At 38.9% G+C, this 20,317-nt stretch overlaps 1 long non-coding RNA gene across 2 annotated transcripts in view; it reads right to left on the bottom strand.

Annotated features, from left to right (window-relative positions):
- LOC104005391 (uncharacterized) overlaps window positions 1-20,317 on the bottom strand; it is a 62,809-nt gene that overhangs the window by 24,925 nt on the left and 17,567 nt on the right. For both annotated transcript variants that reach the window (XR_001716485.2, XR_678694.4), the window contains exon 2: window positions 5,546-5,650. This is a non-coding gene — a long non-coding RNA (uncharacterized LOC104005391). The remainder of the gene's footprint in view (window positions 1-5,545; window positions 5,651-20,317) is intronic.

Below are 20,317 nucleotides of genomic sequence, written 5' to 3'. Positions count from 1 at the left end.
GTACCTGAGACTGGGTGATTTATAAAGAAAAAGAGGTTTAATGGACTCACAGTTTCACATGGTTGGGGAGGCCTCATAATCATGGTGGGGAAGGTGAAGGGGGAGCAAAGGCACATCTTTTTTTTTTTTTTTTTTTTTTGAGACGGAGTCTCGCTCTGTCCCCCAGGCTGGAGTGCAGTGGCGTGATCTCAGCTTACTGCAAGCTCTGCCTCCCAGGTTCACACCATTCTCCTGCCTCAGCCTCCCCAGTAGCTGGGACTATAGATGCCCGCCACCACGCCTGGCTAATTTTTTGTATTTTTAGTAGAGACGGGGTTTCACCGTGTTAGCCAGGATGCTCTTGATCTCCTTACCTCGTGATCTGCCCATCTCGGCCTCCCAAAGTGCTGGGATTACAGGCATGAGCCACCGTGCCTGGCTGCAAAGGCACATCTTCTATGGTGGCAAGCAAGAGAGCTTGTGTAGGGGAACTCCCCTTTATAAAACCATCAGATCTCATAAGACCTATTCACTACCTCAAGAACAGTATGAGGAAAAGTGACCTCATGATTCAATTATCTCCACCTGGCCCCACCCTTGACACATGGGGATTTTTACAATTCAAGGTGAGCCAAATCATATCACAGCCCCAGTGCCTGGAATGGAGCTTAGTGCAGAGTATGCTATCAACAAATGTTAAATAAATAAAGTTGTTCAATATTAGTAATAATATCATTTACCTTACCCTTTATTTTAATATCAGAAAACTCAGAGAATGAATCTCATTTCTTAACCTTAATGTAATAAAAGGAAAATGACGTAAAAGATCATCTCACAGACAAAGTAGACTTGGGTCTAGAACTCAGGTATACGGACCCCTGTTGAGTTTCTGATTCTTCTCCCCTCTCTAATTCACCATCCTATTAAAAAGAAGAGCTGTATTCCCATTTGTCTTGGTGCTGTTTCTATGTTTTGAAAAGTGGGAAAGCTCAAAGTCCATCCTTCATGAAAATGGCCTATGCCCTAGAAAATGTGAGATCTACTATTATAAAAATACATTATTTTCCTTTCTATTCTGCTAAAATAATTTTTTAAAAAGTCAATCCCAAATTTCACTATCATTTGTACCCCAGATATCTGACACCTTTGTGGAAAAGATTCCATAGAAAACTTTTCCCTGTGAGGGCGTTACATTTAGGCCACCACAGTCTGCTGTAAAATTTAGATAGTGAAAATAGAAGGTTACTTCTTTAAAAATGACTATTTGACATATATCCAAAGTATAATAATCGTATCAGTGAATGGCTCAATATATTTGGTATATAAATTTCAGAAGTACTGGATAAGGGCCTTAGTGAGTTATTTTTGTTTAAACTCTGCATTTTCCCTAGAGATTCTGCCTTCTGTCAAGTTTAAGCTGTTTGGGCCTTAATATTTGTTGTGAAATAAATGACTTTGATCTCACAGATGCCATGGAGACACCGGGTGGAAAAGCCCCATTACTCAGAGAGAAAACAAATTTCATGGGCTGCAGGCATACATTCTGAATGTCAAGCCTGGATACAGTAGTCATTCTCCAAACAGAAATTGAAAGATCTGTAGAAAAATGTCTGTTTCCCTAAGAGGCAGTTTGTCATGGAAGGAACAACAGATCTATCTCCATATGGTCAAACAGGATTTTTGTGATTCAAGGCCACTGCTGGGGAACCATTAGGGTTCACGTGTAGCACCAAGTATCTCCTTTGACACATCTCTGTGAGTCCACTAGATGCAAGCTATTTAAGGCCAAAACTAGATCTTTTTTACATTTCCTGATATGATTTGGCTGTGTCCCCACCCAAATCTCATCTTGAATTGTAGCTCCCATAATTCCCATGTGTCATGGGAGGGACCCAGCAGTAGGTAATTGAATCATGGGGATGGGTCATTCCCATGCTGTTCTCATGATAGTGAATAAGTCTCACAAGATCTGACGATTTTATGAAGGGAAGTTCCCCTACACAAGTTCACTTGCCTGCCGCCATGTAAGACATTCTTTTTCTCTTTCTTCATCTTCCATCATGATTGCGAGGCCTCCCCAGCCATGTGGAACTGTGAGTCCATTAAAGCTCTTTCCTTTATCAATTACCCAGTCTCTGGTATGTCTTTACTAGCAGCATGAGAATGAACTAATACATTTCCCCACCAGCCTGGCACATAGTAAGCGCTCAACAGAAGTGTTCTGAATGAACCAGTTTACAGCAAAGAAGACTGGAGTCTAGGCCAGTGGTTTTCAACCTAGGAAAATTTTACCCCCACCCACAGAGAGACATTTGGCAATGTCTGGAAACATTTTCAGTTGTCATGACTCGGGGGCGTGTGCTATTAATGTCTAGTGGGGAGAGGCTAAGGAGGCTACTACATGTGGTATAATGCTCAGGATGGCCCCCACAGCAAAGAACTATCTGGTCCAAATTGTCAATAGTGCTGAGCTTGATGAACCCTGCCATAAGCTATTAGAGGGAACACATGTCCCTCATTTCCTAGGTTTTCTTTCCTCTGGAGATAGCCCCATCATCTTAACACCCAGGGCCTCTTTCTGCAGCTTCACACAGGAGAGAGGTGATTCCTCAGATTGGTGAGACCTGGATGAGAACCTGGGAACATGAAGACCAGCCTCATCCCTTTCTTTGTAGTCTTGAGCATCCCACAGGCTTCTGCTCTATTACTCCATACCACATGCCTTACAGTTCAGGCTCCAGGGAGACACAAAGAGACCTCATCTTTCCTGAGAGTGACCAGATAAGTCTATAATTTGGTGGCTCAGCATTAGGAAGGCCATTGTTTCTCCACAACTAAGGCATATGATAAACCTCTTGCATGGTTCAGAATTCAGGTGGAGAAAATAAGTGCCATTAACGGACACCCAGGCCCCCTTATAGGCCATGCCTGACATTCATTTAGGCCTGTGAATTTGTTTCATTAGGAACACCCCGTGCTCTCACCCCAGAGAGTTCTGGATTTCTTCGGAGCAGATAGTCACTTCTAGGAGCAGGTCCTGCCTGGATGGATATGCAAGCATGTACTCATGATTTCAGGAAAATGCCTCTAAATTATCAGGACTTATGGGACCTAAAGATATCCTTGAAGTCACCATCCAGCCACCACTAATGTGACAGTGGATTCATAGACATGAGACACTATGAAAATGAAGACTTCTGATTAAAGACTGACCTAGGTGTGATAATATGGACAGTGTGGCACCCAATCACAGGCTATGGAAAATGTGATGTTGTCAGGCTGAATAAATACAGAAAGTGGCAAAAAAAAAAAAAAAAATCCCTTTTTAGGTTGTGGCACCCAGACCTCCTTGCCGAACTGAGAATGGAAGATTATACATTTTCATTAGATGCTCTAGGTCTGAGAGAAGATCTTTTCATATTATCACTCTTCCATAATGATAAGTCTTGTAAAAAGCATCTTCCAAAAATGCTTTTACCAAAATAGACAGAGAAAAATGATGCTAGAGGCTTTTATTTCTCAAAGCTATGTTTAAACCCTTTCTCCAAGATATATTTGTTTTATTTTTAGTGTTTTCTCTATAACATCATCGATTATATCTGATTCCTCATTAACTTAGAAAATATGAGTAAGACTTGGGATTTTCATGTAATGCTTAGATCCAGGGAAGAGAATACTGATGATTTTGTTTGTTTATGTTATGATGTCTTAGTAGACTTAGAATAGACTTCAGTTTTATCTTCTTTACTAGCTGGAGTAAAATTGATATTTGATGTTGAGCAAGAAAAAATTTATTTTTGAAAATGTCTTTCCTCATTTATATGTTAATCAATTTTACAGTTCTTTCATGATTTATGTTAGTTATTAAGATTAAGCTAATATCATCAACATCCCAGCATCATCATTAGTGTATGTATTAGTCCATTCTTACACTGCTATAAAGAAATACCTGAGAATAGGCAATTTATAAAGAAAATATGTTTAATTGGCTCATGATTCTGCAGGCTGTACAGGAATCACAATGCTGGCATCTGCTTAGCTTCTAAGGATGCCTCAGGAAACTTTTACTCATAGCAGAAGGCAAAGTGGGAGCAGGAGCCTTCACATGGCTAGAGCAGAAGAAGAGAGGGTGGAGAGGCGCCACACACTTGTTAGCAATCAGATCTCACAATAACTCACTCACTCTCACAGTATTGCGAGAACATCATCAAAGGGGAAATCCACCCCCATGATCTAATCATCTCCCGCCAGGCCCCACATCCAACATGGGGATTACAATTTGACATGAGATTTGGGTAGGGACATAGACCCAAACCATATCACTGTCGTAACAGCTCTCATTTCTTGAGTACCTACTTTGTATCATTGTGATGAATACTTGGCACAGTATTTTCTTTAAGTCTTAAAATAACCTCATGTAATGGGTATTCTGGATTTTGCAGACAAGGAAACTCAGAGACATTCAGTAGTTTGCACAAGGCCACATGACAATGTAGATCAAAGTCTAGACTGAATCTGAGGTTTCTCTACCCTCTTATCAGGGATCTCGATAGAGGATCATCTATATCCCTAATAGGCAAGGCACAAAGCCATTCAAGCAACATCAGTTGAATGCTTCTCCCGTGGTGTGCCTTGTGCTGGCTGCTGCCAGGAATAACAAAGTGGCAACTGCCAAGTCCCTGGCCTTAAGGCATACCCTGAATAAGGAGGTGGAAAATAGCAGATGAAAAGCTAACTAGAAGTGTTTCTCAAAGTTTTTATCAAAGTACCTCTTAGGACAGTAAAGATGATTCCGTAATTTGAAGGATCTGCAAGTGTGGCCGCAAATGACTGCAATGTGCAGGGCCTATCTTTGAAGTCTTGTTTTCGATAAAAAGAAATGTTGCATTCTACTCCATAATACACTCATGCTGGATTTTTTGTTTATCTGTTTGTTATTCTTGAGACAGGGTCTCACTCTGTCACCCAGGCTGGGGTGCAGTGGTGCAGTCTTGGCTCACTGCAGCCTCCAACCTCCTGGGCTCAAGTGATCCTTCCACCTCAGTCTCCAGAGTAACTGGGACTACAGGTGAGAGCCACTGTGCCTGGCTAATTTTTATTTTAATTTTTGGTAGAGATGGGGTCTCATTATGTTGCCATGCTTGTCTCAAACTCCTGGGCTTAACCCATCCTCCTGCCTTGGTCTTTCAAAGTGCTGGGATGACAGGCATGAGTCACTGCGCCTGACCTACCCATGCCGTTCTCATGTAAAAGTAAATTTTAAAATCACTTAACAGCAGGGCGCGGTGGCTCACGCCTGTAATGCCAGCACTTTGGGAGGCCAAGGCGGGTGGATCACGAGGTCAAGAGATAGAGACCATCCTGGCCAACATGGTGAAACCCCATCTCTACTAAAAGTACAAAAAAATTAGCCGGGCATGGTGGCGGATGCCTGTAGTCCCAGCTACTAATCACTTGAACTCGGGAGGCGGAGGTTGTAGTGAGCCGAGATTGCGCCACTGCATTCCAGCATTCCAGCCTGGGTGACAGAGCCGGATTCCGTCAAAAAAAAAAAAAAATCACTTACCATTGACTGGAATAGCTGCTCACTCAGTAAATACTGCACTTTCTCCTCGTGATTTCACATGCCCTTGGTACGTCACATTGAGGTTAACTTCACATTACACATTTCCTGATTTGAGAAGAAAGGAAGTTCTCAGTGATAAATTCCACAATGTTAAAGGTAGGATGGATGGAGCGGGGGGTGAGACTTAAGTAGCTAACCACAAAACTCATTTCTCTTTTAAGCACTATTCATCCATTCAAAAGTACATCTCTGATCTTTCTGATAATGAAACTCTTCTGTATCTTGACTGTGGTGGCAGAGACTCAAACTTGTACGTTGCATAGAACTAAACATGTGCAAACACACACATAAGTGAGTGCGAGACAAATGGGGAAAATCTGAATGAGATCAGTGGATTGTGTTAACGTCAATATCCTGGTTGGGATGATGTATGGGTTGGGTAAGGCTTTAAAGACCTTACCACTACAGGAAATGGAATAGAGATATGCTATGGTGGTATCTCCTCCGAAAGTTATTTTGAAACTTAATCCCTGATGCAACAGTATTAAGACACGTGGTCTTTGGGGGGTGAGCAAGTCATGAGGGCTCCTTCTTGTGAATATGATTAGCGCTCCTGTAACAGAGCTTGAGGTTGAAGAGAGTCTTTCATGCCCTTCCATTCCTCCCACCACGTGAGGACACAGCATTCATCCCCCCTGGAGGATGCAGCAACTGGCACCATCTTGGAAGCAAAGACCAGGACCATTATCAGACAGTGCCTTGATCTAGGACTTCCCAGTCTCCATGACCATGAGAAATAAATTTCTACTGTTTATGACTTACTTAGTCTGTGGAATTTTGTGACATCAGCACAAATAGACTAAGACAAGGTGCATGGGATCTACCTGTACTAATACTTACAACTGTATCACAAAATATCTCTGTATTAGTCAGAGTTCTCCAGAGAAACAGAATGAAGTACACTCAAAGAAACACCCAAAATAAGGTTTGAAAAAAGATGTGGGCATTCTGTAGCCCAGTGAGACTGACAAATAAGATTAACCATCATAACCTCAAAATTAAGTAAATAAATACATAAGTAATGAAATACATCAAAATATCTCAAAAAAGGGTTAGTTTTTTTGAAAGTGAAAAAAATACATCTCTAGATTGAGAGAACCCAAATCTAGGTTTACATCTGGGTTTTCTATTGTTTCATTGGTCTATGTGTCTTTTTTCATGTCAGTATCATGCTGATTTGGTTACTATTGTAGCATATTTTTTCTCACCCCAGTTAAAATGGTTTTTACAGAAAAAGCAGGCAATAACAAATGCTGATGAGGATATGGAGAAAGGGGAACCCTGTTACACTGCCCCTGGAAATCTAAGTTAGTAGAACCACTATGGAGAACAGTATGGAGGTTCTTCAAAAAACAAAAACTAGAACTACCATATGATCCACCAGTTCCACTACTGGGTATATACACAAAAGAAAGCAAATCAATAGATTGAAAAGGCACCTCCACTTCCATTTTTATTGCAGCACTGTTCACAAAAGCCAAGACATGGAATCCACCTGAGTGCCCCTCAATGGACAAATGGATAAATAAAATGTGGTATATATACACAATGGAATATTATTCAACCATAAAAATGAATGAAATCCTGTCATTTGTAGGAACATGGATGGACCTGGAGATCATTATGTTAAGTGCAATAAGCCCAGCACAGAAAGACAATATCGCACGTTCTCACTCACAAGTGGGAACTAAAAAATGGATCTAATGAAGAATGAGTAGACTGGTGGTTACAAGAGGCTGGGAAGGATAGGCGGTAGAAGGGGATGAAGAGAAGTTGATTAATGGGCACAAATACATTTTTTGGTAGAAAAAAATAAGACCTAGTGCTAGATAGATTAGCACGGTGACTATTGTTTATAATAATGTATATTTCAAAATAGCTAGAATAGAAAAATTTCGATGGTTATTACAGAAAGAAAAGACAAATATTTAAGGTGATAGATATCCTAAGAACTGGAATATCCCAAGAAATTATCTGATCTTTACAAATTATATGAATGTATTAAATTATCTCATGCACCTCCAAAACTATGTACATCTATTATAGTCTGCATCAATAAAAATTAATTAATTAAATTAAAAACATTTTTTTAAAAGATAAACCAAATCTAGACTGCTTTAGATATTGAGATCCTGGGCTTCGAATTTGATACCACGATTAGATAAGACTTTGGAGATCTTAGGATGGGGTAAGTTTATTTTTCATGTAGGAGGGAGTTGAATAATTGTTCCTAAGAGTGTGGACAGTAGTATATCAAATAATTGTCCCTAGCTCTTCACTATTCTCTGCAATCACATCCTTTGCCATGTGACCTAGTAGCTCTTTCCACTACTGTCAGATGTTTCCTCTTGCCCTTTGTCTTTAGCCTCTACCATAGGGCTTACTTTGGCCAATGGGATACTAGCAAATATAATACAGAGGCCTGAAATATGTTTACAACAATCACCTGAATGCTGGCCATGGCCTGGAGCCAACCCCAGCTTTGGAGCCTTAATCAGCTGACTCCGCTGACCTACAGGAACATGAGCAAGAATAAATGATTATTAAGCTATTGAATTTGGGGCCAGCTTGTTTCATAGAAAGATCTTCCAAACCTAAAATATTATTATCTTATTTCATAAAAACGTGAGTACCTACTCCATACCCGGAACTGTGTTATCTGCTGGAGGTATGATCATAAATAAAATGGACATGCCATTTGATCTAACAGAGCTTACAGTCACGAGTCTGTCATTCATGTTAAAAAGAGAAAAGATTCTTTTATACAGCCAGTCATTACACCACCCCCCAACATCTACTGATTTTAAATTTTAAATTCTTAAAAAATATTCCTGGTCACATGAATGTTTAATTCTATGCAATATTTCAAGAACAAAGCTATGGTGTAGCAACTAGACAATGCGTTGAGTTTTTGCTTTTTGATTGTTGTGTGTGTTTATTTCAAGGCAGAACAGTATAAATAGAAAATATGGTGGCCGAGTATTGCAAATAGCACAGTGGCTTTTTAAGCAAATGAACACGTGCGTGTGTGTGTCTTTTTCTGGGTACACACGTATGCATATAGGAAATATCAATAAACGGCATCATGGACTCAGTTACCCAACTGAGAAAAATATGAGTTATCTTTGACTCATCTTTTACCAAATTTTCCTATATATATCTTGAATATCTATATCTATATCTATATATATCTCCTTCTCTGTCATACTGTCATCCTACCCAAGTCATCACCATTTCCTCCCTGCAATATGAGGCAATAGGATCTTAACAGATCTCTGGGTCTTCTCTAGGTCTTCTCTTTCTCTCTCTGTTCATTCTACATCACAAAGAGTTATCCAAAATATAAAACTGACCCTTAATTCTTCATGCATGATGCCCTTTGATGTTTTCCTATTTCTGTAAAATAAAAGTCCAATCTTCTTAGTACACAAAGCAAGACCTTCCATTATCTCACCCTTGCTACCTCATCTCCTACTAAACTCTGCTTCAAACCCATGCACCTGTAAGTAGTCACTTCATCAGGGCAGGGATTAGAGCAAAGCAAGCAAGGTGTGTAGGGTGCAAAATTTAAAGCGATATTCACTCTTTAGTTTATACAGAGCACACCTGAGAATGTGTGCCTCCTTAAATTGCATTCCTTATGCACCCAGCTTCTCTCACTCTGGTTTTCATGCTTCATGCTCTTTTATATCTTCCACTAGTTTGCTCATACTCTTGCCCTTGCTTTTTTACTCCCCTTTTCGTGCTAATTCGAATTCACATAGTGTAGATTTGGCTTAACTGTGCATTTCCTAGGAAGCAATTCCTGACCCCCAGGCTGATATAAGTTCACTCACATGTGTCGTGCTTCATAGGAGCTCTGGGCTTACTTCTACCTTAGTATTCATCATATTAGGTGGAAACTGCTTATCTCCTTCACCATAACATTTATTAAAATTGTTTTTCATCTTTGTAGTATAAAAAGCTAGTCCAGGCATCCTTTAAGCCCTCTCTCTAGTCCCCCATATCTAACTCTTCACTCATGTGGCTGTTACCCTCTAAATGCTTGTCAAAGCCACCCACCTCTTTCCATGTCCACTCAAGCCACCGAGGCTCATGATCTCCTACCTGCAATATTACAATAGCCTCTTACCAGGCCTTCCAAATTCTATTCCCCCACCCAACCCACCGTCTCCATTTGTCTACTTCATTGTAGCCATGGTAATCTTTGCAAAGTGTAACTATTATTATGTCACCACCAACCCATAACCACTTCTTATTGTACTTGGGACAAGAAATCAAACTTTAAAGATGGTCTAAAGCCCCTCTTAAAGGTCTGACTGTGTCTGACCTCTACAGCTAATCTCACTAGATGTGAGCCATTGTTTGTATTCTAGCCATCCTTTCATTTCATTCTAGAAGACCCCATGCAAGTTCCCCACCTAAAGGTCTGGACACAGGCAGGTCCCACTGCTTAGAATGCTTCAGGCCCTCCATCATTTCACTTGATTAACATCTCTTGCTCTTCATGTCAGTCCAAAAGCTGCTAGGTGCAGCCTCCATGATATCTCAATCCAGGTCAAGTCCCCTGCTATTCATTTTCCTAGTTCTACATTCCTATGAGTGTCTTCCTTCAAAATACTCATCTCAGTTCATAGTGTTTCATGTTTCTGGGCAATTATTTTTATTCAACAGTATCTAGTTGTTGGGTGTTCACAAAATAAATTATTTGTTACAGAAATTTCCAAACATGCACAAAGTACAGAGACTATAACAAAGTCCCATTTCTTCTTGTTGTTTTAATAATCAACAACATATGGATATTTTATCTTTGTATCTTTATACTACCTCACTTCCTCCTCAATATTATATTTTACCCTTAAATACTTTAGTCTATCTCTAAACAATAAGGACTATTTCTTTAAAAAAAATTCCCAAAATATTTTCACATGATCACACTTCCAAAAGCTAATGAGTATTTTAAAATTATCGAATGTCTTGTCAGTGTTCAAATACTGTGTGAGATTTTAAGTCCGACTTCCCACCACACTGAGAACAGGGGCAATCAGCCTGACACAGTGCATGCCACATAGTTGATAATAAATATAGCTGAATAAGTGACTGACTAAATGAACTGTTGTTTAATAAATATTTATGAGCTGAACTGGACACAGGAATACAAGTATACCTGGGGAACACATTGCAGAGAAAAGCAGTTAAATAAGCTGCCACTCCTTTCTTCACCCCACATGAGCCGTACGTACCTTCTCTTCAGGTGGCATTCTTGGCCCTTGGAGCAAGGTGGAGCATTGGGACAAACTCAGAGCCAAGGAGAGGTGTCAAAGCTTTGTCTTTCCAACCCCACTATGGCTTGGTACAACCTGCTCTTACCCTAAGTGAGACAAAGGGATGACAGTGTGCTTTTTGTCTCTAGGAAGCTTTACTTTCTTTCTACCCATCATCCTCTCTTTTCCATTCCCAGAGAGTACTGGGCACAAACAGGTATAATAGCACCCACCAGTCAAAAGTGGGTGAACTGGGCATTGCAGGATTGGTGTTTGCCAAGAGGCTCTGAGTCCCTGTACAAACACTTGAACAAAATCTGGGTCTGTTATTAAGTAACCCAAGGTTGATCTGATTTCCCCACAGAAAAGAACATTTATAATCAAATCTCATCAAGAGGGGGGAGGAAAAGCTTTGTTTCCACTTGCTTGTATTTTTACCTTCTTAAATATGTAGTTTATATAACTTATATAATTTTTCATTATATAAAGCAACTTTTCCCTAGTTGCGATTTTTTTACTCACTCATCAGCAATTTTCCATGTTATTACAAATCCTGGGTATACATTATCTTTACTCCTTAATGTTCCATTAAATGGCATTTCCAAACTTTCTTTAGTGACTATTGCCTCCAATTCTGAATTATCATAAGTGATGCTTTGATTAGTATCTCTGTACATAAAGCTTTTTCTGTATCAAAGATAATTTTTAGGGTAGATTCCCAGAAGTACAATGACCAGGTCAAAGAATATGAATAATGTGGCCGGGAGTGGTGGCTCATGCCTGTTGTACCAGCTCTTTGGGAGGCCGAGGTAGGCGGATCACGAGGTCAGGAGTTCGAGACCAGCCTGGCCAATATGGTGAAACCCCGTCTCTACTAAAAATACAACAACAACAAAAAAAAAAACAAAAAAAAGAACCAAACAAACAAAAACACAATTAGCCGGGCATGGTGGCAGGCACCTGTAATCCCAGCTACTCGAGAGGCTGAGGCAGGAGACTTGCTTGAGCCCAGGAAGCGGAGGTTGCAGTGAGCTGAGATCGCACCATTGCACTCTGACCTGGGCAACAGAGCAAGAATCCCTCTTGGGAAAAAAAAAAAAAAAGAATTTGAATAATGTGAAAGCTTCTAGTATATACACACTACCCCATTGCTTAGAAAGTATTGTTGTTCATCTATAAAATTAATTTGCCTTTAAATTAAATTTAACTTTAAAGTACCATTTATTATTCTTCTATTGCATAAATAGTGCATATTCATTACAGAAAAATTAAACAATACAGATATGTAACAAGAATGGAATAAAAAGCATGTGAAATTCCACCACTCAGAGTTATACATACATATATATCAAGTTCTATAAGGTCTCAAAGAAGAAACATCACAGACTACTATCGATAATGAGGATTTATATCAGGAGTGCATAGGAACATGGAAAAATAAGGGAAGCTGTTCTATTAGCTGTATAGTCACTCCAGAACCAAATGCTTCAAAGACAGGGATTTCATTAGGCCAAATGCAGAAGCAGATTGAAATCCTCTCTTTGTACATCTAACCCTAGTTCATCGTGTGTTTTTAGCATTTTTACTTCCCTAAGAAGAGATTGGGTTGGGTTTGTTTGCTATCTTCTACAATATAGAACCTATATGGAACATTCCATATCACTTTGGGGTAGAGTTATCACAAGCCACCTCCAAGGCTGTTGTCCTTCTTTATACTCAGCCATTATATATTTACCTCGTGCTCCTGTTCAAACACCTTCAATCCTCTGTTTTCATTCCTACCAGGCAATTTACAAAGCAAAGATATACTTCAAGCTACTTCAAGACTCTTGAAGTATAAGATCTAAGGAGGATCTATATTTTCAGAATGTCATTCACATTGTGCTATATGATCTATTCAGTATAACATTGTTTTATAATCCACTTTATTCCCTTAATACTGAATCTTCAACACTAACTCTTAACATTCTGCCTTGTGAATGTGCCATAAAATAGCCAGTCTCCTGTAGCTGGATACCAGGTTGCTTTTGATTTAGGGCTATAGATTCTTTTAAATGATAAAGAGAAACTTTGCAGACAAATTCTTTTCGGTTTCTTTCTACCCTAACATGTATTTGCCCACCTGTCTTATTTATTTGTTTTTATTTTATTTTATTTGAGACAGAGTCTCACTCTGTCTCCCAGGCTGGAGTGCAGTGGTGCAATCTCAGTTCACTGCAACCTCCGCCTCCCCGGTTCAAGCGATTCTTGTGCCTCAACCTCTCGAGTAGCTGGGATTACAGGCATGCGCCAGCATGCCACCACACCCGGCTAATTTTTGTATTTTTAGTAGAGATGAGGTTTCACCAGGTTGGCCAGGCTGGTCTTGAACTCCTGGCCCCAAGTGATCCACCCGCCTCCGCCTCCCAAAGTGCTAGGATTACGGGTGTGAGCCACCTGGCCTATTTTATTTTAACTCTTATAATTAATTTATTTTATTTTAGATGTGTTATCTTAAACCAACCTGAAATCTTTGGTTTTTTTTAATAGAAAAACTTTATGTATTCACATTAATTTTGATAACCAAATATTCATTGTCAATTTCCCGCCTGCTTTTTTGCTGTTTTCCCTGCTTCCTTGGTTATTATTTTCCCCTTATGCTTATTTGTTTTATCGATCAAGTTTTATTTTGAAGTAATACAATCTCTGATTTGGAAATAATACATTCCAATTTTTTGCTAGTTACCTTTAAAGTAAAAGAAAAAAAAAATCTACGTTGTTCTAACAAATAAAAGGTAGCATCTTTTGGTGCCCTTCATATGGGCTAATAAATTTAAACAAAAAATTAGTTCTGCTACCCCTGAAACTACCATATTTTATAGAAATAAACTGTTTAAATACAGATCATTATGGATAGACATGTTCTATTCTTCCTTGCTAAAGAATTCCAAGAAAATGCAAAATTGCAAGAATTTTAACATTTCATTAAGTTTTATAACGACATTTCCAAATGCTATTTATATACAGTTATGATTTACTGATTTTTACATCATTTTAGATATCTTCCTTATTTTTAGTGTATTATTTTTATTGACAGCTTTAGTAGCTAAATCAATTAAGTAGTAATTATCATATAATTTAATTAGAAAAGTATGCAGGTGCTATATTTTCTGAGTGACTCCTTGTTTCAGAATAAAAGAATTTCTTAATTTGATCTTCAAATACCCGAATTGGTTTTCTGCACTATCCAATTGGCTATTCACTATCTCCACTTCATTTTAAAATTCAATAATCTTACTTTTACGGAAACCCAGGCTTCTCTGACTTCACTTCTTTCCCCCTTTATTACTCATTATCCTAAAAATTATATTGATAATATACATTTAGTAATTTATAAATACAGTCTTTTGTGTTTTTACAGATTATTTTCATACAAAAGTAAACCATCTCACTTCTCAGATTGGTCTTTTTATTTTGACCCTGTTTATGCTCAGTTAAGAAGAAAAGGAAACTGCATTTGTATTATGTGCTGTCGTTTGGTTTTGCATTTTTTGTTCACTTGTTTGTTTTTGTATACAATTACTTCCACATATCAGAGTTCAAGTTGTATGTGGGGATTAAATTGCGCTAAAGACATAGATAGACATCCTAAGACTTGTACAGAAAAAAAGGTTTTTTATTCTTTTTTTTTTTTTTTTTTTTTGCATTGTGAAGTCAACTGGGGCTGTCTTCTGAATATTTTATTACATTCTCTCTTATTATGTTTTATTTATACATTACCTTTATTGTTATGGATTCAAGTCTATAATTTTTTTTTTTTATTTTTGAGACGGAGTCTCGCTCTGTCACCCAGGCTGGAGTGCAGTGGCACGGTCTCGGCTCACTGCACTCTGCCTCCCGGGTTCACGCCATTCTCCTGCCTCAGCCTCCCGAGTAGCTGAGACTACAGGTGCCCACCACCATGCCCGGCTAATTTTTGTATTTTTAGTAGAGACGGGGTTTCACCATGTTAGCCAGGATGGTCTTGATCTCCTGACCTTGTGATCCATCCACCTCGGCCTCCCAAAGTGCTGGGATTACAGGTGTGAGCCACCGCGCCTGGCCGACAAGTCTATCAATTTTTTTAATGAAAAAATAATAAATTTCTTGTCTGGCTAAGTAAGGGCCCCCTCTACCTCAAAGTGTAACAAATACTTGCCTGTATATTCCTCTGTTACTTTAAATTTACGTGGATATTCAATCTTTCTGCAAGTTATTGTTGTATGTATTATGACATAGTAGTTTTTTATTAGTTTCTCTCAGAGAGCTAGTCAGTCGTTCTGATGTTATAATGAATAATCTATCAATTTTCCATCGGCTTCCAGTGCCACCCCTATCATGTAGGTCTCCATATAAACTTGACTTTATTTCTGTATGTAGATTTCTATGATATCTAATGATATCCAGCCTTCAGCGTTATATTTTGCTAATCTTCTGCCAGCATAAAACTCTTCTAATTATAGTTGCTTTTAATCCAGGGCTTTCTCTAACTTTTTTCTTAAAGCATAGCTATTCTTTTACAAAAATTTGCTTTTAACAAATGTATTAACACACATTTTTCCACATATTATAGCACATATTATAATTTATCACTAACCATTTAAATGTCACTCTACATTTTGTAAGTCATTATTCACCATTGTTTCTTATACTGTCTTTCTCTATCTTGAGTTCTTGATCTGACTTCATTTTTGTTAGTCTGAAGTAATTCCTTAGGCCTTACGAGTGTTTTTGGTGATGTATTTTCTGAACTTCTACATATCTGAACATGTGCTCCTTTTCTCCCACAGGTGAAAGATACCTTCATTGGTTATAGAAATTTAGGATTTACAAGTATGTGCATATTGTTCCACTGTCTTCTTAGCTTTCAGGTTTTCAAAAAGAAAAGAAAACTTAGACTTTTCTGATGTTCTTTTTTACGTAAATAACCATTTTATTGTTGTTTTGCTTTTTCTGCCTTCAAACTACTCCCACAGGCCAAATATAGCTGGCTGCTTCTTTCCGTAAATAAAGTTTTATTGGGCCACAGCCATGGCCATCTTTTACATATTGTGTGACTGCTTCCACCTGCTACCCTGCAGCGTTCTATAGTCACAACAGGGACTGTATGGCCTGCAATATTTACTACCTGGTCCTTTACAGAAAAAGTTTTCGGACCATGTTCCTAACCTAACCCACAAGAACAAGGCTCCAGCGAGAGCACTTCAAACCTGGAAGTAGAGCAGAGGAGAAGACACTTGGAGCTTGGTAACCTTTGGATGGTGCTCCTAATACCATGCCATGAATGTGCCTCCAACAAATATGGGAGACCAACTTCGTAAACACTGCTTTAAAATGATGAACATGCCAAACATCTGATACCCTGATAGGTCTGCTACCAATTCTAATTCCAAACAACCTGCTGGTGCCAATTTTGTTTTCTCTAAGGAAGGTAGGAGCCAAGAAGGGAGAAGAGGAAGACCTTTTGGAATGGCTTTGTAAGTTCTGTGGCAGATCCAGATGTCATGTTATTGAAGCTATATATTGCCTGAAAGCAACACTTCTTTTAGGGCAGAACAATCTTGCCAGTGGAAGAGGTTTAATTTATAAGCAGTCTGATTTAATTTTCTCTGTTTGGACAGACTGTAATTTGGTGCTAGAAGGAAACCCTTAGAATAGCTTTGTTGTCTTAGCTGACAATTACACAACTTAAGTTGCTCTACCTCTGAACTTCGTTACTCACACATACATGGCAGATTTATATTCTATTTCTCTTTAGCTGCTATTTCAAATCAGCGCTTAGGTGATAACAACTTAGGCAGACAAAGCAGCTCGTCTAATTCTACTTATGCCAAATTACGTTCGGTACAAGAGAGCAGAACATTTTAAATCACAGAATAAAAAAAACTCAACTTCTTTTAGAGCTCCTAATTGGAAAAGGTAACATATCCAGCAATACCCTAGGACTCTGGAAGATCTAATTCATCTCTTCAGAAGGAACAATTATTCTCAAAGGCCAGCATTCTTAGCTCATACCACACAGGACCAGACACAGAGAGGAGCTGAGCTTTTTAGAATAGTGCATTTAATTGAAACTTGCTTTCTGTTCCATCTAGAAGAATTTAACTTGCAAAAAACCACTGGGCAAGCAATATGACTTTCAAGACCATTCTGTAGTTCACCGTTTTTATATAAGTCTAGAAATAGTCCAACAATCTTAGCAGGAGAAAAAATTAAGCCCATCTGTTTTGGAGACTTGAAAAAGCTTCCTTTACCCTCAAAACACTCCAAGCTTTGCATAGAGTTCCAAAAAAACAGGTTCCTTTGGTCTCAGATCTTTGTTTTATTTAACAAACACTAGCACAGTGCTTACTAGATGCCAGCACTGCTCTGAGCACTTGACAAACATTAACATATTTAATTTTCACAATAGTTCTATGTGGGCAGGTGTTATTACTAAAATCCATTTTACAGATGAGAAAACCAAGACATAGAGGGTTAAGTAATTTGCCCAAGATCAGAGAAATAGGAAAAGTCAGAATGGGGATTTGCATTCCAGAGGCCTGAATCAGGGCTCAAATTCTTAACCACTAAGCTTTTCTGCCCGTGTGTCATCTCCACCAGCATGCCTTGCGACGAAAGGGAAATACTGAAGTCTCATGGCCCCCATGAAGCAACCTTGGCTCACCCTGAGATAGCACCATGAGCTCTTCTAACATGAAACTGCTATAGCATTTATCCAGTCCCCCTGACTTGTACTGAGGATTCTCGCATTGTTAAATAGCATTTCAGATGTATGCTATAAACTACTTACTCTCTAAATTTTGTGGGGAGGGCACAAGCTCAGCACTGTGGTAAGTAGCTAGGTACTGACTTCTACATTGATCCTTATCGTTCTTGGAGCTCGACTCTGAATATTTTATTTACTAAAAATAAAGGTGTCTTCTTGAGATGTGTTTTGCCTGGGGCAATTTGCTGGTGCAGCATCACAGGCATCCCCTGGAAAGGTGAACAGACCACAGGCCAAGGTATTTTGAGGGCTTTGGGACCTCTAACTTTAGGACGCCCTGCTATATTTAAGTGGGCATTTGTGGTTCTGATTATCTATTGATGAACCATATTCCACAGTTTATAATTTATTTTCCCTTAGCATGAAGTAGAGTCCCATGTGTTCCAAGGCTGATATATGAGTGAAAGTCAGTTAACTAGAGAAAGACGTGCTCATCATCCAACTTCCCTCTTGATGCAGCTTCATTGGTCTCTTTATTCAACATCCGGTCTCATGTAACACCCCCAGCACCCTATGATACAAACATTATTATGTCCACTTCCCAGATGAGAAAACTAAGAAAACTGTGTAGTGGTTATTTGCAAATGCTACTTCGGGGAATTGTGAAGGTCTCAGGATATAATCCTGGAGACTATTAAGGTTTTACGATAGTTGACAACTTATAGATTGATTTTATGATAGATCATGAATGTTCAAATACATTTATAGCAGTGGAATTTCTCTACAATTAAATGTTAGAGAAAGCCCCAAAACATAAAGCAAATTAAGGCTCCTTGATCTGGCCTCTATAGAACTTACAGAGCAGTCAGAAATCCACTTCCATAGGTCAGGAAGGGGTTTTCAATATTGTCAGGCAGGGGCCAGGCAGTAGCTGGAGGTGGGCACATGCTTCATATTTCATGGTTTCATGAGCATGTACCCTTTATTTTCATTGAATATTTTCATACGCAAAGATGCCAAAAGCAGAATTTGTTGAATTTGCTTAGAATGCAACTTAGATTGCCACTTACGGATTTTATTTTATTTTATTTTATTTTTTATTTTTTGAAACAGAGTCACCCTCCAGTCACCAGGCTGGAGTGCTGTGGTGCCATCTCAGCTCACTGCAACCTCTGCCTCTGGGGTTCAAGTGATTCTCGTGCCTCAGCCTCCCGAATAGCTGGGATTACAGGCGCATGCCACCACACCCAGCTAATTTTTAAAATATTTTTAGTAGATACAGGGTTTTGCCATGTTGGCCAGGCTGGCCCCGAACTCCTGGCCCAAGTGATCTGCCCACCTCAGCCTCTGCAAGAGCTGGGATTACAGGCATGAGCCCCTGTGCCCGGCCTACCACTTAGGCATTTATTTTATTCCTACTCAAATTAGAAATTTTTTATAACACAGACATAACTTCGTGCTCTCTCATTTCATTGGAAATAAATTTCAAATGTAATTCATTGTAACCCAAGGGACATAGACTCAAGATGGCTCTGTAAATTTATGATCTGTAATACTCCCCAACCCCCTGCTCCAAACACTTTTGAAAAGACTGATGAAAAGCAGACAGAGGGCTGGAGAAACAGAATAGAGCTGAAACCTCTGGTCTGCTGTACTCTGTTGCTGGAAACCAATAGTGATGGCTGAGAGTCCAATTTCTGAAGAATAATGGGAACTAAAATTTCAAAATTTCAAAATGGAGTGCCTGAAGATGGGAGCTGAGTAAAGCTTGCTTGCTTGTAAAGAAAGAATGAGGGAAAAGGCTGCCCAACTGAATTGCGGAATTGGGGCTTTCAAAGAAGCTATGCCCTGACGTTCTTATGACCAGGAATCAAGCAGCTCACTGCCCTGGATCTGTGATATTCTCGATATTGCTGCAGAACAGGTATTCTAAAGTTGCATTTTAGGACCTGGTTCTAAATTGGAAGCAAAAGGCCTTGGTGGGGGAAACTCAAAATTCCAAAGCTGCTAGAGACAAAGAAAGAGAAAAACAAAACATGATCAGAAACGTCTCTCAAAATGAATGTGCAAAGCAAACTTTCAAACAAGAAAAAAACTAAAGCTAAGAAAAGCAGACAATAAAATTAACATAAGTCTCCTATTCTGTTCCGAGTTTCTCAGTCTATACCTTTACTGATACCACACTCACTTATATTATATGCTTTGCCATATATGTTTTACCACATAGAACAAGCTCTCACTCCCTTACTAATTTTCTTCAGAATTGTCTTATTTTCGGCCTTTGGTGATTTCATGATAAACCTAAGATGAGCCTGCCACGTTCTGTTAAAAACCTAAGATGAGGTTGCCATATCTGTTAAAAATGTTGGAATATGTATTAGAATTGAATGGAATTTACAAAGAATGTATATTATTATCATACACATCCAAAGACATGTATGGTTCTACATATCCATGAACACGGACCATCTGTGAGGTTATACAGGTCTTCCTGTTAATGTTTTATAATTTTCTCTACAAAGGTCTTAAACATCTTTGTGTTTTGTGGTTTGTAGCTTGTAGTTTTTGTTACCATTGTGAATGAGACATTTAAAATAACATTTTAAATTAATTATAACTGTTGTGTACTTTACCTTAAATGAATGGCAATTATATTGGCAAAGGACTTCTCATGAGCCATAACAGAGGCCAGGAGACAATGAATTCATACCTGTAGAGTGC

This window comes from Pan troglodytes, chromosome 13 (assembly GCF_028858775.2).
Source record: "Pan troglodytes isolate AG18354 chromosome 13, NHGRI_mPanTro3-v2.0_pri, whole genome shotgun sequence".
NCBI classification, from domain to species: Eukaryota; Metazoa; Chordata; class Mammalia; order Primates; family Hominidae; genus Pan; species Pan troglodytes.
The sequence above is the reverse complement of the archived record's forward strand: the minus strand, read 5'-3'. Positions and strand labels throughout refer to the sequence as shown.